The following is an 18,803-nucleotide window of genomic DNA, read 5'->3' as shown; positions in this document are numbered from 1 at the left end:
TCATTAAAATAAGAAATGGATAAAACCATAGATATTTTTAAGAAAATATATTTGAGTCCTTTCGTTGCAGGTTTGAATTAAACTGGTTTGGCATTAATAAAGTCAATGCAAAACAAGCCAGGATGAGGTTTCCCTGGTTTTCACATGAGCAATGAAAAAAAAAAAAAAGGTCAGCTGACGTGGTAGGCTGCTGAATAAATCTATGACTATCGCAGAAATAAATGTTGCTGTCGACAGTGATTTCCTTCGCTAAACTCGCTGAGAGCTGTTGTGCAGAATGAGTCCAGTAGGTACCGAACACAGGTGCAGAAGTATTAGCACCAAGTACATATACACAAGTTGGCAGGCGACAAGAGGCTCATGTGGGCAGCATGAAGTGCTGAGGCCGGTGCATGTTATCATTAACAACTGTGGACAGATAGAGCAGGCCGAGCCCACAAGTGTCCATTTCAACCAGCCTGGCATGGCAGCGGGTTAGGACTCCAGAGAGCCGTCTGCCACCCCCCTCAGCTGCCCTTTGAAGCACACCAGCTTCTGGGATTTCTGGTTCTCATCTTTGAAACAAACCCCCTTGAAGGTTTCCAACCTGAGATGTGTGTTCTCACCTCTAGTAAAGATCTGATCTGGGATTTTGTTCTCATCATACCAGCTTCACTGACCCCTTTTCACCGCTACTGGGCTTTGATAACACACCGAGGCTTAGAGAAATGTGTAGTTATGAGGTGCAATGGACAAATGGAGTTGTAGCTGTGCGGCTATATCAATATAATATACTGTACATTCAAAGCAGGGCCAGGTGTGTTTATTATGATGAGGCATATAGCTGATTCAAACTCACTTCAATACATTGTCCATTCACGATCTGTCTAACTAATAAAGTCACAGGTTAAAAAAATAAATAAATAAACACACAAACCCAACAAGACTAAAAAACATTCACAGCTCAAAATCCAGTGAAAATAAAAAAAAGTCCTATTTATGAATACGGACGATTTCTTGTTGGATTTCCAAACAGCTCCAGATCCCACGATCGCCATTCAACCACTGAACCAGCCCTGGTGTATTATAATACTGTATGTAGAGAGTGACGTCACTGCAGCCAGCTATAGTGGGGCCCCACAACACAACACACACATACTCATGGTGGTGAAAATGCTTAGCAGGAGGGATGGGGAAAGGTTCACTATTGGAGCGTTTTCTCCGCCCTGTCTTGAAGTGAAATCAATGCTGAAACGCGTGCAGCGTGGACATACTGGACACGGCACATTCAGTTTGCCCGAATAGCCTTCACGAGTGGGTGTCTCTTAAATGTATTTACGTAAAGAAGCTGTTCGCCGTAGCAGAGTTATCATCTCTTACCCCAAATCCATAAGTCCTGTTGACATTCTCAGGCTAAATGGAACTGATTTTTTGTGATGTGTTTCCACTGCCAAGATATGCAGACCTTCAGTCCAAGGGGCACTGTAAGGGATTTCAGCAAATCACAAAAATGGCTAAAAACTTAACCTGATACACATCCATCCACGCAGACACACGCACATTTCTCCATGTGTACGCACACACTTTTACCAATCTAGAGCTCTGCTGCTGCTGCTGCTGTGTGCTGCAGTGTACAGTATTGTACTTGGAGGCAAACATTTTCAACTTAGCCTCTTTTCCCAACAGGAGCGGGTGACTTCCCAGCACAAGGGGAAAAAATAGCTTAGGCCAAGCTGCACACTTACACTATAAGCCTGACATCACGTAGGAAACAAACCATAAAACACCAAACACTCTACAACCCAACAAAGACCAATAAAGGTTTCAATGACTGAAGCACAAACATTGCAAGCAGCAAACAAACCCGGCAGCTCTCCTGCTCCGTATCCATTTCCATAGAGATTATTTTCCCATTCTCTCTTTAGACTTCTGCAGCCTGGCAGTGACCAGCTGCATTATTTATTTGTTTGTTTCGTTGCACAATCTATACGCGTGGTGGTGGTGTGTCCGTGGCGACAAAGCATATGTGTGTGTTGCCGGACTGACAGGATGATTAATAGGAGCTCCAGCCAGGAGGGTGTGCTGGTGGGGTGGGGGGTTGATGGTGATGGTGAGTGGAGGTGGAGGTGGGGGCTGGGTAAGACTTCAGCAACACATCAAAAACAACAGCACTTCCCGGGGTTTGCCGCCACTTCCTCTGTAGGACCACCCCACCACCCCCCAAAAAATCTCCATCCCGGCACATAACCACAGGGGTGGCTGGATGGGGATAAACGGAGAGGAGTTAATGAAGAATGTCTTTACAACACACAGAGTCACAGAAACAGGCTGCACCAAATGCATAATTAGTCTGCTTACTGCAAGAAGAGGGGGGGGGGGGGGGAAGAAACACAAGCAGAGGAATTTCAATGTGCATCAGAGCTGCATGTTGTTTGTTGACTGGGCACAGCAAGTGCTGAAATGGCAGACAGCTTCATGCGCGAACCGGGATAAATATTGACTCTGGACTTGTTTCACTTAGGAGGGCTTAAGCAGAAGTTTTAAGCGTTTTAGGGTGAAAAAAGAGTGACGGAGGGATGGGTGATGTAGTGACGGTGACAAGAGGAGGCTGAGGATGTTAAAAACTTGAGCAAAAGTTTAAGGAATTTAAGGACAACGGAGGTAAAGAGCAAAGAGATGTTAGTTTCATGCTAAGGTGAGGTTCAAGCAGACACATTTTCTCTCTCATCAAGACGACGGGAATGAAAACATGAATGACTTGACATCATTATTGGAGAACATGTACAACTGCAAAGGCCCAGACCTGAGAGTACAGTGCAGCTCAACAGTTAGCTGGTCCCCTCCACAGACGAAGGGAAGCTTTGAAAGACTGCCCTCCTGTGTCAGACGCACAAACACATGTTGCACAGTGGACCTTAGTCTGTCTCTGTCACTTCACTTATTGAAAACTGACCTCCTTTAGGAGACATAGCTGGGAGTATTTGTGCTGGGAGGGTTACTGGATCTGGATGTATGTTGAAGTTAAACAGTGTATGAAAGGAGAGCTTTCTGTTTTAATTTGTGTACAGTACATGTATTTATACAATGGTTGGATGGGAGTCAACACTCGCTTTGTATTTACCAAATGCGCCTAAAAGCACCTACATAATACAAATCCTGCTTCACGTGTTCATGTGCGCTCCTTTCTCCACCTAATCACGAGAGAGAGAAACAAACACAGGATTTTAACAGGTTGTCATCGTCCACTCCTGCTCTTTTCCGAAGGAAGCCGGCTGCCAAATCCCTGAGCATGCTTAACAATTCCATTACCGCCGTGCAGAACACCCACACTACTCTTTTGAAGCCAGGGCATTTTAGAGGAGAAGAGTTTATTGACTTCAAATTGTTACCACTTGGGCCTTCTCCTCTCATTTCTGAAAAAAAAAGAACAATAAACCTGCATGTCAAAGTGCAGCGTGTGTAGCTCCGAGGTGAATTTTAAGTGATGTTTGTTCAGATGAGGTCGGGAGAAGGGGGGGTTGGAGGAGGAGCAGCACGTGGTGACAGTTGCTCAGTGGGATGTCGGCGTGCAAATGTTAGCCCGCACACTAATCCTGATTGCTCATCATTGGAAGGATTTTATTCGGCAGTGTGGTTTCTGTTAACATCCAATGGCTTGTTTTATAGCGGAGCTCATCTGTGGACCAAATGTGTCACACAGTAAGATGGGAAAGATTCGGTCCTTCTGGTTGCGCTAATAAAGTGTGACAGACGATTGGATTCGCCGTCCGCCCTGTCTTCGCTTGCCATTTTCATAAGCCTGTATATGTCACACGGTGACATTTGCCATGTGGTAAAACCGGACAACTTGCCACTCTATTTTAGGGATTTTTTTTCTTTCCCCCCACCGTCACATCACACATACGCTGAAAATAATGTTTTGTTGTGACCCATGCAGTGTAACCTTTGAAGTTGTCAGTTGGAACAAGGCTTCTGTGGGACACTTATAGCCTGTCAGCTGCTGGGACTTCAGTGTGTGGAAGACTGGGCTTACAGACACCTGTAGGCCTCGGGTCATGGTGGCACCTCTCAACTTTCTCAGTCCTGTGGGATGGTCTGTGTGTGTGTGTACTCATGCAACTCTAAACTCTAACTACAGGGAATTACCTACCTCAAAACTAAATTATCCCTCCACAATAAAATGGTTTTATTTTGAAATGGAATGGTCACTGTTAACATCTGGGCTTGATTGCCACATGAAGTACTACTCTACTAAAGGTTATTGCAGCGTAAAACTGAGTTTTATCATTCTATCACACGCTCTGCTGTGTCCACACCATCAGTCACAACATGACCGTGTTGTGATTTCTGATTTACGCCGCCTGGTTTTTTTTAGCGTTGTCCTCATGTGTGATGTCATGCAACAGTTCAGCTTCAGTCGACTCTCCAGTGCCAGCGAGGAGGAAATGAAGTGACCACGGTTAACACCAGCTGACGTCTTTGTGGTGCTTAAAAATAAATGGGTTTTTGGTTTTTGGTTGCCTGCAACAACAAATGCTGAATGTCCAGAATCTGACTGTTCTTTTAATGCCATGTAGTGATTTTACAATCAAACCCAAAGGCCAATAACATTTGACTTTTTTTGTCACAAAAGGCTTGGAAAACAAATTACTGCGTCAATTGTTGCCACGCAGAAAAATATTATTAAAAAAAAAAAACATTTTGTTATGCTGATTGCCATCGGGAGACAGACTGTGCCAGTGTTCGTGGGATGGAAGAGAAAGGGAAGAGTTTGTTTGCAGAATACTCTAAGTCCATTTTGGAAAGAAGGATTAACTGAGGTTTATCATTCAATATCTCTGGAATATAGATGACTTAGAGTCTAATTATACAGACATGTTTATTTCCCTCATTTTGGAAGATCAAATGGAAAATAATCAAGTGCAGAAAAAACAAAAAGAAAATGAATTTACTGTACAGACACGTGTACATGACTATGTCCCAACCACACATACAGCTTGAGAGATGGGAGTCAATGCGGCGGCATCAGTCATCACTCAAATAGCAAAATACTGTGGCGCTTGTAGCCAGGCAGACTGATCTGTTTCCTCACATTCACAATCGGCTGCTGTCTGCTCTCAGCAGCTCAGCCCTGCCCGGCTGCCTACCTGCACTGAAAAAAAAACCTTCATCCACAATATACAAACTGAAAAGGCGCAATCAAAGAAAAAGAGGAAAATCACACATTTGTCTTTGTTCCGTTATGCATTTGGTATTAGATCAAGACGGGAGAGATGGTGGGAAGGAAGGAGGTGAGGCGTGCAATATAGGAATAAACGTGCATTTGTGTGTAAGTATGATGAGGGGTGTGTGGTGGGGGGATTCTCTGCCACTGGGTGAGCTTATCCAGAGGATCTGTTCTGCTTCAAGAGAAGGAGAGAGAGGTCTGATAGGAACAGTGTGCCACACACTTGCACTGATACACACACACACACACACACACAAGCCAGGACTTTGTCAGCTTTACCTACCGCTGAGTGTATGAGCACCCCTGGTCCAAAATCAGAGCTTCAATAACAAACTCTACCCGCTCCTCTGATTGGACGTGACGAATGCTCTCTGCTCACCGGACCCGGGTAATGTCTGCCACGAGGGGTTTGACGGCCTGCCACCTTTATTTCATGCAAGTCCATGACTGTGTGTGTGTGTGTAAGACTTTTTTCATGTCAATATACATGCACGCAAGTAATATTTGTTCGAAGCATCGCAGCATTTTTCAAATCTGACATCGCAGATATAATAAAATGCATTAAAAATTAAAAAGATGCCTCTTTATTCATGTCACAACCTTAACGTCAGGGTCAGCGAATGACTGCGTAAAAAGCACACAGTGTGTTTTTTTCTCATTACCACATGATGCATGCAGAGTTATGAGAGGTCAAACTCATCCTTCACAAGCGACAAGGATGAAGGGCATTTTATTCATTTGAAAAGTCAACACAACGACAAGAGCAAGTAATGATGTAGTGTGCAAAAGTGTTCTATCTATCTAGTTGCCGAGATAGTAGCAAAGGCTAGGAAGCCACACATGATTGCAGAGATGATCACATTGCCAGCATGCTCAGCAATTTGTAGAGTGTGTCAAGTGTTCTTTAATGACTTTTAGACTAAGGTGACTTCAGATCAGATTGAAGAAAAATGGTTGAGAAATGCTGGCAAAAGTGAGAGAAGAAACAATACTAATGCAAACATCAAAAGAATGAAGCTTTCAGAAAATAAGATCCATCTATTTATTCAAGCTGTTTTGCCTTGGCTTTAATTAAAATGTACTTTGTCTTTTATCGGAGAGTGGGCAGGGGGGTGTGGTGGATTTGCCCTTTATTCCGTCCACCACCTTTTTCAGTGAGGAAAACCAGTGGGTGCCAAACGGCAAAGCCTGCTGGATCATTATTTGAGTGCCAAAACGGCGGGAGAGGAAAAGGCAGCAGAAAGCTGGTCATTAAAATTCCTACCACCTTGTTGACTGCATCTCCCCAACCAGTTTTCATTTCCCTCTCAGGACTTGGATGCAAGGAGACAGTGAGGGAGTGCAGCTTGGCTAACGACAAGAGAGACAAACTTTAAATTGGATGTGGAACGGATGGCCTGGAAAACAGCTCAAGACACTGAGATGTATCTAAGAGTAAAACAATGCTGACCTCAGATCTGTTGGAGTTTGTGAGTCAGAGGATGGGGAAAAGAAATACTATATCAGCTCATCACTACATTTGATGTTTAATACCAAAACAAGACAAAAAAAACCCAAGAGTCAGATTAACTTGTCCACACGAAGCTTCAACGGTAGCAGACGTATGACGCAAAGATGAGTGTTACATCTTCTACATCTTTTTTTTTTTTTTTTTTAGTTTTTAGAGCCACAGAAGAAGAAAGAACCAGACGGGAAAGCAGCTCGCTTCTGATCTAAATTGCACCTCAGAGTCTCTGCCATAGATATCGGATAGGTGGCTGCCAGAAAAAGGCAGAGCATCTCAGACAGAGATGTCAGCTCTCTTTACCATTTCCCCCTTTTGTCTTTGATGAAGCACGGAGGAGGACCACACAGAGAGCCGAGGGCGCACAGTCAGCGCGTATTAACGGACTGGATGGCGCAGAGGGGGATTTATTCAGTGAACCTTGGAGGCTCTCGGGGGTCTGGTGGTGGCCCTAGGTATTGGTGACAGTGTCCAGGCTACTAGAAACTGAGGAGAAAGGGGGCGACCATATGTCTCTAAGGTTAACTAAAGACTGGTAGGATTGAGTGTAAACAGGGGTGACCATGTAAAAGTAGATAACTTCATTGACTTTATGACTTCATTTGAACTATAACTCAGCAGTACTGATGATGACGTGTAGTTTGGACCCACTTCCGATTGAAATAAACTCATGCTGTTGGATACTGTAAGAAGTTATGTAAGTATAGTACCTAAATCAGTAAGATTCTGTTGTCTCCAGATGCATTTACAACATCTGGACAGGTTTGTAGAAATGTGAAAGAATAACATATTCTCAAAGTAAAAAAGAAGAATTATTCTGAGTAATGATGGATAAACATTAAATAACAGAGGTGGCCTTGCCTGTTCACTCATACGTATGAGTGTGTGTGTGTGTGTGTGTCTGTGTGGGGCGTAGACCCCCCCTCTGGTCTAAATTACCTGCTGATGGACAGGCCGACGGCTGTCAGCGAGGATGTGCTGATGGGCAAACAGTGGCGCGCTCCTCCCTCCCCATCAACGGTTTTCTCCCTCCTCCTCACTCGCTCCAGCCTTCCTCTGCGCCCCGTGATGCGCTGCGGTAGGTCAGGTAGGTAGAGACGGTGAGCAGAAAGAGAGAAAGAGAGAGGCACACGGGGTGAAAGGGGAGACTTTTATTATCACCATTGTTTCAAGCTCACTGATTCCCCCCCCCATCGCTGACTGCTCGAATGTCCTGTCTTTTCAACACACCTGAGCTCCCTCCCCCCACTCCTCACTCTCCTCACCCCCTCCGTCCGCACCGCTACCCTCCTCTTTTTCTCTCCAATCTCAGTCCTGCAAATCCCTCCTTACCCCCGCACGACTCCTCCACTCCCCATTTGCTCCTCTCCTGTTTCTACCTTCCCTCTCAATGGGCTCACACTGCGTTTGGAGGATTGGGGAGAGGGGGGGAGAAAAAGAGGGGGATAGAAAGAGAGAGAAAGAGAGAGAGAGGAGAGTGCACCAGGCCTCTGGCTGTAAGGGAGAGTGCACCTGGATGGGCAGGCTTCCTGGACACGCTGTGAGGGGCTATTGTCCTGCATGTCAGCAGCCCCTCTCTTTTAATGGGGCCCGTATATCATCGTTCTGATTATGGCAGATGACTGGGACTTGGGGAGGAGGGGTGAAGGGGTGGAGATGGTAGATCTGGGAGAGACGTACATGTCTGTGTGTGTGTGTGTGTGTGAGTGAAAGAGCAAGCGAAAGAAAGAGAGTGTGTCTTGGGGAGGGAGGTTGGATGAAGGCGAGGTTTGGGGACAGAGGCTTAAAAACGCAGGGACCCCCAAATCCCCCATCGACTGAAATCCTAGCACTTAACCCCAGCTATGGCATTGTGTGCTGCCGTGGGTATTTTTTTTTTCGTCATTCTTTTTAATGGACTCTCTCTCTCGCTCCATCTACCCCTCCCTCTCTGCATTCACCCGGTGGATTCTTTAGCTGAGAAAGTTTTTTTTTTTTTTTTCCTTCTTTTGGTTTATGACTTGTTTTTCTTTTCAGGAGGTAGGAGGAAAAGAGGTGAAGGGCGGTCACCTGTCCTCTCAGACCTGAACACTCTCTCCAGACCAGAAATGGTTAACAGATCTCACAAAAGGTAGAGAACCATGGAGACCGCTGCAATGAACCATCTTTTTCAACATACTCAGTTATAATTCTTGCGACCATGTAAACGTCAGACAGTGACAGGCGGCAGGATTTATACACGCTCAGCTAAAATATAAAGAACGAGTTATTAACCTAATGAAAAATCATACTCTCCTGGTACATGATCTTCTTGACACATGACATCTACAGCACATTTATCTCTCCATTATCAACCCATCAGATTAGACTTACTTTACCCCTCACCTTTGTGCGATGTACCCTCCTTCAATGTGCGAGTGCCTTAACATGATGCACTGCCTTATAGGCTGCCCTTTATGCTACAAAAAAAGAGTACCACTTCACCATTACTGCATCTTTCTGCATGCTGGACCTCCATCACATGCAGCTGGTCACCCAGCCCACCTTTTTTTCCCTGCCCCTGCCCCTCAGACAGCCTGAGTCTGCCACTGATTTGCATACTGCATAATTAGGAAACATCTATTACCAGCCAGTCACAGGAGCCGCTAGCTGTCCTACAGTCAAGTTTAGAAAAGGACTTTTGTCTCAGTAGCTGAAATTTCAAATTAGCTTGCTTCTTTTTTTTTCATCATGTTTCATTCATTTTGTTGCAGTTTCAATATAAAGTCTTAACTTCTCGCTAATTAAACGGCATTGTTTTTCATTGACAATACTTCTGACAGACTTCATCACTGGTATAAGGCCTCTATAATGAAGTGAAGCATTTCCACTCACTCATATTTCAGTAAATTACAACTAGTCCATTAAAAATCTGCCATGAAACTATTCTCATTAAGTCTTTAAACAGCTAAATCTGTTTCAACATATTTTCTTCATTTTTATGATAGAGTTTATGGAGGTATGGTTTGTACAGCTAAGCCATTTAAATAAAAATGTACACCCTTTTCCCACTGCACTGCTACCATTTGACTGCTAAGTGTTTCACTTGTGGAAGATCTGATCCTCTGTTTAACTCAACAGCAGATCAAAGACTGAAGTGTTCGTGTTTTGGGTGACTGAGGAGAGAGCGAGTCATTCATTTCAAGGGGACAAATGGCAGCTAATTGAGTAGGTGTTGTAAGAGCTTGTCTGGATACCTTTCAAATGAGTAAAGGGTCATTTCCCTCATAATTAGCTACCTATGTTGGATTTTGTACGGCGTGAGAGTGTGTCTGCGTGTCTGCGTGTGTGTGTGTGTGTGTGTGTGTGTGTGAGTCAGCAGGGAGTGTTAGGTTGTATATATTTAGAAACAGAGTAAGCTAAGTTAAGCCCTATACCAAGAGAGTAAATAAATGAAAATAAAACTTTATTAACTCAAAACTCTTTGCATTTTTCTAAACAGGTATGACAATTTAAAAAAAAATCATTATATATATCATAATATTTACTGACCACAGATTTCAATAAACTAGATCAAAAACTTTGTTCACATTTACTGAAACATTACAACGACTTGTTTGTGTGTCTAATGTGCATGTGCATGTGTTAGGGTTAGTGCTCATTTCCCAGAGCTGATTAGGTGACAGGGGCCATACATCACACTGTGACCCTGTGGGTGCTGAATCTGGAACAAATATTTACACAATTAGACTAAAGCAACAACCCCGCTACCTTCATCATTTTTTAAAAGAAATCCTTTTAACTCCTGTGTCATAGCATAAAATGATCAGAATGTTGAATTCATTATTACTTTAGATTTGCTAAGAGCCTGAAATATATATATATATAAAAAAAACAAAAAACATTATGCTGAACGTTGGGGAAAGATGCGTGCCCCTTTAAAGTCGCAGATGGGATGACATTACAGAGGGTATGTTTTGCAGTAAGGGGTTCATTACTTTTCTGCACAGATGGAACTTTATTCAATTTATGTACGTTTCTTTAAATACAAATACTGTGGCTGACTTGAAAAAAAACAACTGATGAACACCTATAGTAGATCATATATTCCTTTTTTTTTATTTTTCCAAGAAAAAACATGAGGTGGTAGATTTACAGAGTGTGAGTGCATGTCAGAGTACTTCCTATTTGGATGGCGGTAGCCATGTAGAGGGCAGAAAGAAACCTATAATCCCTCTATGCCGCTTGAATAGAGTCATTCTGAAAACAGTGAGTCAGTGTCCGCTCGCTGCTTGGTGCGTCAGATGAGAAGCAGTTAATGTGTCAGTAATTGGACAAGCAATATATTTTTGGGAAAAGCCCTTTATAAAAATATCCACCCACAGACTCGGCGTGGGTGTGTGTGCGTGTATGTGTGCGGCGCACAGGCAGCCCTCTTTAAAGCCTGCAAAACAAGCAAACAAACAAAAAGAAAAGAAGAGATGGAGGGCAGTTAAGGAGGTTGAAATAGCAGCTGTATTCTTCTGGTGTGTCTGGCTGGCAGCTCTCAGCTCAGGATTGGCGGGATTAAGTGAGAGCTGCGGATGACATCACGGGTAAGGACGGCCGCTTAACTCGTAAAGTGCCCCTTCGGTTTGTGCATCCACAGGCCGGGTGCCAGAGCCAGGGTGTGGGCGAGGAGGGGTAAGGGGGATCATTAGTGAGGTTTTATTGGAGCACTGGGGAGGAACCGCTGGTACATGGGTGCAGACTCACAGGAAAACAGGATTCAGACGGGCTCTGTAGTGCAGCTATTTGATTGCTCCCAGACCCTCACTGCAGTGTGTGTGTGTGTGTGTGTGTGTGAGACAGAGAGAAAGTATTGTGTGTTTCATATGAGATTCATACACATGTTGTGGAAGCCAGTGTGTGCGGCTGAGATTTCACTTGTACTTGTGTTTGAGGCACAAAAGTGCGTGTGTGTGTGTGTGTGTGTGTGTGTGCGTTTGCAAGGATTTGTTGGCACGTGTGTCTAATTGTCCTTTTATACATGCTCGTGCACGTTCATGCGCGCGTCCTCCTTCGTGATGGAAACCAGAGATATCCTATAGCCGCGGGGGCCTGATCTGCTAGTGGGCTGTCCAATGACGTTTGCGCCGAGTTTCTCATTAAATGCACGAGGCAAAAGCCAGAATTCCTTTTGGTTTCCAGAGCCAGCCACCCCTTCGCTACTCCTTCTCCCTCGCCTCTTTTCTCCTTACATATAAAAGACGACAGCGAGGATATCCAGCGCTGGCTGATACAAATCCCACTCAGTCACCTCCAGATGGGATGGCTGCCTTTTACATTGAGAGCCCTGCAGTAGCCCGTCCTGACTCATTGTTTCACTCCATATAAAATGAAATCAACCACATCTTCTGGGGGTGGCTAAATACTAGCTACCTTTTCCAGTTACACTGGAACAGATCTTCTTTGAGTGATCCGGGTCTTCCGCAGAGATCTGTCGCGCTGAAACGGCTCATAATTGACCCATGTGGTGTTCGGTACATGAAGCAGGGCTTGCAGACAGTGGTTTGACACGCTCTTTAAGATTTGCTCTGTCTGTGCGTCTCGTCACTAACAGGCCCGGAGGAAAGGATAGAGGAACTGTATCCTCTCCATCATGCCACGGCTAGGAAATGAGCCATTCACTCTGACCGCTGCTGTCGAGCCGTCTGACCTCTCAGGGCTGGAAGGCCCACTGTGGTCTCATAAAAAATGCCAGTCATAAAACAGCTGAGGGGGTAAGTCACTCTTGAGCTATTAGCTGGCGATACTGGATGAGATTTCAGTAGGTGTCAGGGTGTAAGATTGGACGAGGCTAGGAGGTAGGGCTTGTGTCTTGGAAATGATAGATATGCTGAGCGTGGTGAAAACGTCATATCACGCAGAGGTGAGGTGAAGTTATTAACTTGATCATTATATTACCTCCATGGGCCTTTTATTTACAATATTAGCAGCACAGCCCATTTAACATAAATATGCTGGCTACGCCTGTCAAACAAGAACACAGTTGGCCTTTAAACTAACACTAACAGTACCATTAGTTCACTTTCTCAGAGTTTACATTCAAACAAATCGCAACCCACACGCAGTCTCAAAGCACTAAATGCACTTGTTATCAATTGGGGGGAAAGGCATTATTACCTATTAGCTGTTTTAATGGTGCAAACAGGGGCGCACAAAGTAAATACTGAGGTTTACGACTTCCCGTACTTCAGAACAGCATATGTTTGATTGTGGTTGCTAATGTTCAACTAATTAGGGGGGTCTGAACTGAAATACTGTGCAGAACGTTCATGTTCACTCGTTTGTGACGAAACGCGGGTTAACTGTGAGCAGAGTGGGAGCATCCATGCCTAATAATGGCACATAATAATACATTCTGTATGTATCTGTTATGGTTAAATATAATTAACCAGCCATTAGAAAGGAAGTAGGATGGTGGTCTTCTTAGAAGAGCTCTTTCTCCATTGTGGAAAAATGTGTTTTGCAAAGAACGTTAACTAGAGTTTTATCTGAAAAAACAAATCCTAGGTACAATATTAGCCGGTAATTTCCCTGTAGAGATAAAGAAATAACATTACATTTATAAGCCACTAGTTTCCACCTGTTTTGTGAGCATTAGCTCTTCTGCACACTGTGGATAATATGATGTGTTTAAGCATATATCACTGCTGAATGATTTTATACTATTTGGGGAAAAAATACACACAAAATGGTTTGTCTCAGAAGACACGGGAAAATTGATTTCAAATTCAATTTTCAGGGAGTTTAACGGATTAAGTTCCTTAAATTTAAACACTCGAGTGGTAAACCACCAAATACAGTGTGGACTAGCATAATAATATTAGAATAAAAATGTATTTATGTATCTCATGTTTTCAGTGATGTAAGGGTTTCTCTGTGTGTATATCTTACACCAGACTATAACAGAGGATAAAACCTATACAGCAAATACAAACACTGATAAACTGTTTAGGTGTGTTCATGATTATATCCCTATTAGGGATTTCTACTGTTGATCTTATATCTTTGCTCATAAAAGGCCTGCCCTGAATAATGTTTCCATATACAGATAGAGTATTCTAACACAAACAAGTGGTCTTACTTGGATCCGGTGTTATAAAAATATGGAAACATTCTTTTCAAACATGGCAATGCCCTTAGGTCAGGGTGAAAAAATGGCGTTATCTTAAAAGACTGCGGAGAGACAATTTTTCAACTGGACTGGCATGTCTCAAAGAGAGCGTATGCTGATAGAAGAGACGGGAGGACTGCAGCAGTGACGTCAGACACTCCGAGAATATTGATGGTCAACAAACAAAATCTTATTTTTCTTCATTTTTTTGGTCTTTGGTTCCTCTGAAAATGATACATTCCTCACGGATCCCAGATGAAATCAGGAATTTACTGGGACTATTTTATGTGTGAATTTGTGTGTGTGTGTGTGTGGTGCGGGTTTCTATACGGTGTACAGAATTAGCCTGGAGGAGTGACAGAGAAACAGTGCTGGCATTTATTCATAAACTAGTTTCCTCCAACAAGGAAAGAAAAAAAAACGACTAAACACCATTTCCAAAGCACTTCACTCAGCAGAAAAACTGCCTGGGCAGTATGTCAGTCAGCTGACCCCTATCAAACACTCGCTCACCCACACACACACACACACACAAAATTCATTCTTGACCCCCCACCATTCTCTTAATCCCGTAAATGTTTTTACAACTTGGTCTGTCACTGAGAGCGCCGGACATCGAGGTGTTTACATTTGGCTAACCATGCTAGCTAGCGGCAGTGCGCGCCGCATGGTCGTCGATCACAATGAAAGTGCTCTCATAAACATACTAATCAGGCCGAGCTTTATTGATATTTTGCCCACAGATCGTTAGGTTAGTGTAAACCAACACATTAACCTCTGATTGGGTTGGCTCTGCTAATACTGTGTCATCACTGCGCCACATTTATCATAGCATTTAACATAACATTTATTACAGGGTCAGTCACCTGTAGCAGCGTTGAACGGCTCATTAATCATGTTAATATCCCAAATTACAAATTATGGTGGCATGGCAGCTCTAAAGGTTTATAATCGAGAAGAGAAGAGATGAAGCTAATAACATTATAGAAACATTAAGGTTTTTAATGCATGTGTGTATATTAGCTTGGCTGCAACTGATGACTATTTTCATTATCAATTAAACTTTTGATTATTTTGTCGATTAATCAGTTAACTGTTTGATCCATAAACTTTTCTCAAAGCCCCAGGAGATGTCCTCAAATGCCTTGTTTTGTCCACAACCCAAAAATATTCAGTTTACTGTCTTAGAGGACTTAAACTAGAAAATGTTTTCGAGACAATTTTAACAAAATAGCAACCCATTAATTCAATAGTTAACAGCAAATCAATCAATTGACGAATTGTTGCAGCTCTAGTGTGTATGTTACATTAATCCAGTTGTGAATGATATATCATAGATCTGTATCATTCTTACTTCACTGTATTTCAGGAAGGCAATGGCTTCAAAACAGCTTTGATCAAAGCCAAATATGATTATGGTATATTTAATTACTCACTGAAACAAAAGCACAGTGTCACTTATCAATATTTGTTATGATTCACACACATAGTAGCAGTGAAAACTGTTGGTTACACTCATCTTACAAACATTTATGCATTTTCTATTTTTTGCTTTTAGAAGCCACCAAAGTTCAGCGCTGTCACATATATTTACATCCACAGATTCAGGTCCACGTGATCCAAGACCAGCTGACAGGCTTACTGTAGCAGTAAGTGAAGCAGCAGGAAAGAGGAGGAAAGAAGAAGGTGGTGCAGTTGGACTTTCAGGTACGACTATATTAAATTAGCATGCTTTAGTTAAAGAAATAGGAGTCCATGACATGGGCAACAAGCTGGTGGTGCTGGGAGACTCCTGCTGCTTTCAGCTGAGGCACGACAAGTAGTGCTGAATACTGTGAGCTGACAGCACATGGGGAACTACTAAAACTGTAATGTGTTATACATACGATCATTTATCTCTCTCAGTGCTTAATGTCTTACTCACTATGTTCCAGGTAAGAAGCCAAAGAAAAACTAAAATCGGAGAAACGTGTCATTTTTAGTTTTGAGGACGTTTCTCTGCAACATTTCAGTACCTAGAATATTGTGCATTTTAATGTAATCTTTCATGATGGCTAGATTATGAATGGATAGATTTGTGACAAACAAAAAAGGAATACAGTATTTGCCTTAGCTGGGAATTATTCTAAGGGGAAAATATGCTGTTTGGGACATTGCCCTTAAATGAAATCCTGTGTGAACGGAGACGTCTGGAGCTAATATAACACACAAAGGCTTTTAAAAGTTGAGAGATCAAACACCGTGAATCAAGGCTTTACAGTGCTACCATTACTGTTGTTCTGCATTTAGAGTTTAATCAGGAGATCAATCCGTTTTTGGAAAAAGAAAATCTCCTCAATTTGCACACAACTTATGCAGACAATATGGAGTGTAGAACTCAACTCGGTGGCTAATTACATTTTATTGATATGGAGAGAGCAGCCTGATGTTAAGAATTAAGCTACAGGAAACTAGAAATATTTAACTTGCAAATATTTGAGAGTGCGCTGTGTTGGCTGCCTTTATTCTTCTTCTGGAAACATCGTCAATACTCAAGGTTGCATATATCTTCATTATTGTTCCAAATGCCAAAAGTTGATTGTGAACAATTGTCTTGCAAGTTTCTCGTTGAGATTCATTTTCAATTCAAGCTTTTTGAGGGAATAAACAATATTTACATGCAGCATGGATTTCATCCAGGACTGAAAAATAGAGAAACACTAAATGGTCTAAATGTGCAGAATGTGGTCCCATTGTTACGTCACAGGCAGATTGTCTATCCTGTAGACAACCACAATATAACCACAATATAACACGTCTTTTATAATTACCGCACTAGCTTTGGGCGGACATATGACTGTAAACGTCCTGCTGGCATCGCTTAATTGTCTCAGTAAGGCTTCTGTTTCCCTTGTACTCTCCTTAGCTCAAACATACACATCACAAAGTACAGGCACACACACACACAAACCACAAATTTAAACTTAGTTACAGTATTAATTAATGATTTGGGTTTAATTAATTTAGTGCTCAAAAGCTAAAACCGCAGCTCCCTCATAGTTAAATACCCACTCTGTGAATCATCAACATCTGTAAATAATCTTAAACTACTTGTTAATAAACATAGGAGGGCCTCCTACATGTTATTTTAATTATTATTTTTTTAATTACTTTTCAGATTGTTGAGGTGTTAAGTACATTTCTGGTAAAAAAAAAAAAAAAAGGTAACGTAATATGCCACTGTTTGAACCACGTGTATTTTCTGTAATGAGTCTTTGCATTATTTTGATGGTTTATCATTCGCAAACTAAAGAAATGCCCCCTGCTAAAGCCAGGCTGCAAATTTTATTTTTGTTACATTATGGTGAGGAGAGAGAAGAGAACAGAGAAAACTGCAAAATATATAATATGACTGAGCTTAATTTCATCGATTTATTCAACATCGAATTTAATCACTTGAAAACAATAATTGTTATGTGTCCATCACCTTCCATAATCCACCTTCAGTCATGTTTCTACAGTGGCCCAAAACCAACAAACTGAACACTGGCTCTAGAAAAAGTCTTTTGCATTTTTCATGTGCTTCTCGTCCATGGAAGGAGAGAGTGAGGCGAGGCAGTCGCAATCGCTAAAATAGGCCCCTCGAGATGCTAAATACTATACTATAAACACTGCTCCTTTAAACAACTGAATCTGAAAACTTTTTAAGCACCCCTGGTGCTCATCAGATCACTGGTCTTATTCATTAATGTGTTACTTTTTTTTAAATATTCATATTTGCTGTAGTCCTAGTCAAAGTGCACACATTCATGTTATATTATAAATATGTTGGTCTCACTCTTTAGATCATAAATACAATGGTCAATAAAGCCTAACAATGTCACTTTTACATTTAGTCAAGACCATCTGTAGAAAACTGTAAAATGCCCAAATGAGACATTGGACACTGTCCATTAGCAGTTATCAGTGGTCACAATAGTATTAACATAGCTCTTGTGTGGAGCGGTTTGCTTTGTGGTGAACTTCCTCCTCTCAGTTCTGCTTTGGCTGCAGAATAGTGAAGTCATTGTTTCCATTTTTTTCACTCTTGCATATCTCACAACAATGCTCAAGTACACCACCCACATTTGTGCATTTTACCCCATTTATAACATTTAATTAGAGAAGTCTAACATTGCGGTGTATTCACATGCTGTTTTATGCTGTCAGATATTTGAGAGCTGCTTAACAGCAGCCTCTTTGATCCAAGTAGTTCCCACACTCACGTTATCCCTTTACAACATCTACCTTTGCTAACAGTTTGTCTTTGGGTTTGCTGTCTGATGTCAGAGCTTGTGAATGCAGCGCTGTCTGCTATTCAGCGCTGCCGCAATGCAACACCAACAACACAAACATGCAGAGCATTCTGTATACATTTTGTCTTTTGTTTTCCACCCTGACTCACACCGCACGCATGACTACTCATATTTGGTTTCCACATTCTGAATTGACCCCCATCACTGCTCCAACAAGTCATGGAGCAGATCAAAACCACAGTGACTGGAGCAGACTAAACACCTAAATACTGAAACTAAACGAGACAGCCTTAATAAACATGGGCGCACACCTGCTTTATGTGCACAGTATTACTGCATCTGATGTGACGATCCAGCCTAGAGTGCAGATGCTGAAATTTTCACCTGCTTCACGCCCACCTTCAGAAAAGACCTTCACTTGCTGCTAATGTAGGTAGCAATGTTTTTGGCATAGGTCACACGATTTACAGGAATGGTCAGTGACAGACAGGAATGCTTAAAGAAGTAGCTGCTTAAAGGTGTAGTTGCTGACTGCAACCTCTTTCCCTCCAAGCGTGATGGAGACAGTAGCTGGGAAACAACATAGAAGACCGTATCTGGAGTCAGTGTTTAGTTTGTCCACTCTGGGCTACTGTAGAAACATTGCAGCACAACATGGCGGACTCTGTGGAAGTTTGGCATGTGTAGATACAAAAGGCTCAT

General features: G+C 42.4%; 1 protein-coding gene across 1 annotated transcript in view; it reads right to left on the bottom strand.

Annotated features, from left to right (window-relative positions):
- prdm16 (PR domain containing 16) overlaps positions 1–18,803 on the bottom strand; it is a 247,692-nt gene that overhangs the window by 182,870 nt on the left and 46,019 nt on the right. Inside the window, exon 4 of the mRNA XM_027288338.1 lies at positions 7,650–7,783. The gene's annotated coding sequence lies outside the window, so the exon portion shown is untranslated. The remainder of the gene's footprint in view (positions 1–7,649; positions 7,784–18,803) is intronic.

This window comes from Larimichthys crocea, chromosome XV (assembly GCF_000972845.2).
Source record: "Larimichthys crocea isolate SSNF chromosome XV, L_crocea_2.0, whole genome shotgun sequence".
NCBI classification, from domain to species: domain Eukaryota; kingdom Metazoa; phylum Chordata; class Actinopteri; family Sciaenidae; genus Larimichthys; species Larimichthys crocea.
This window is presented reverse-complemented; position numbering and strand designations above follow the sequence as displayed.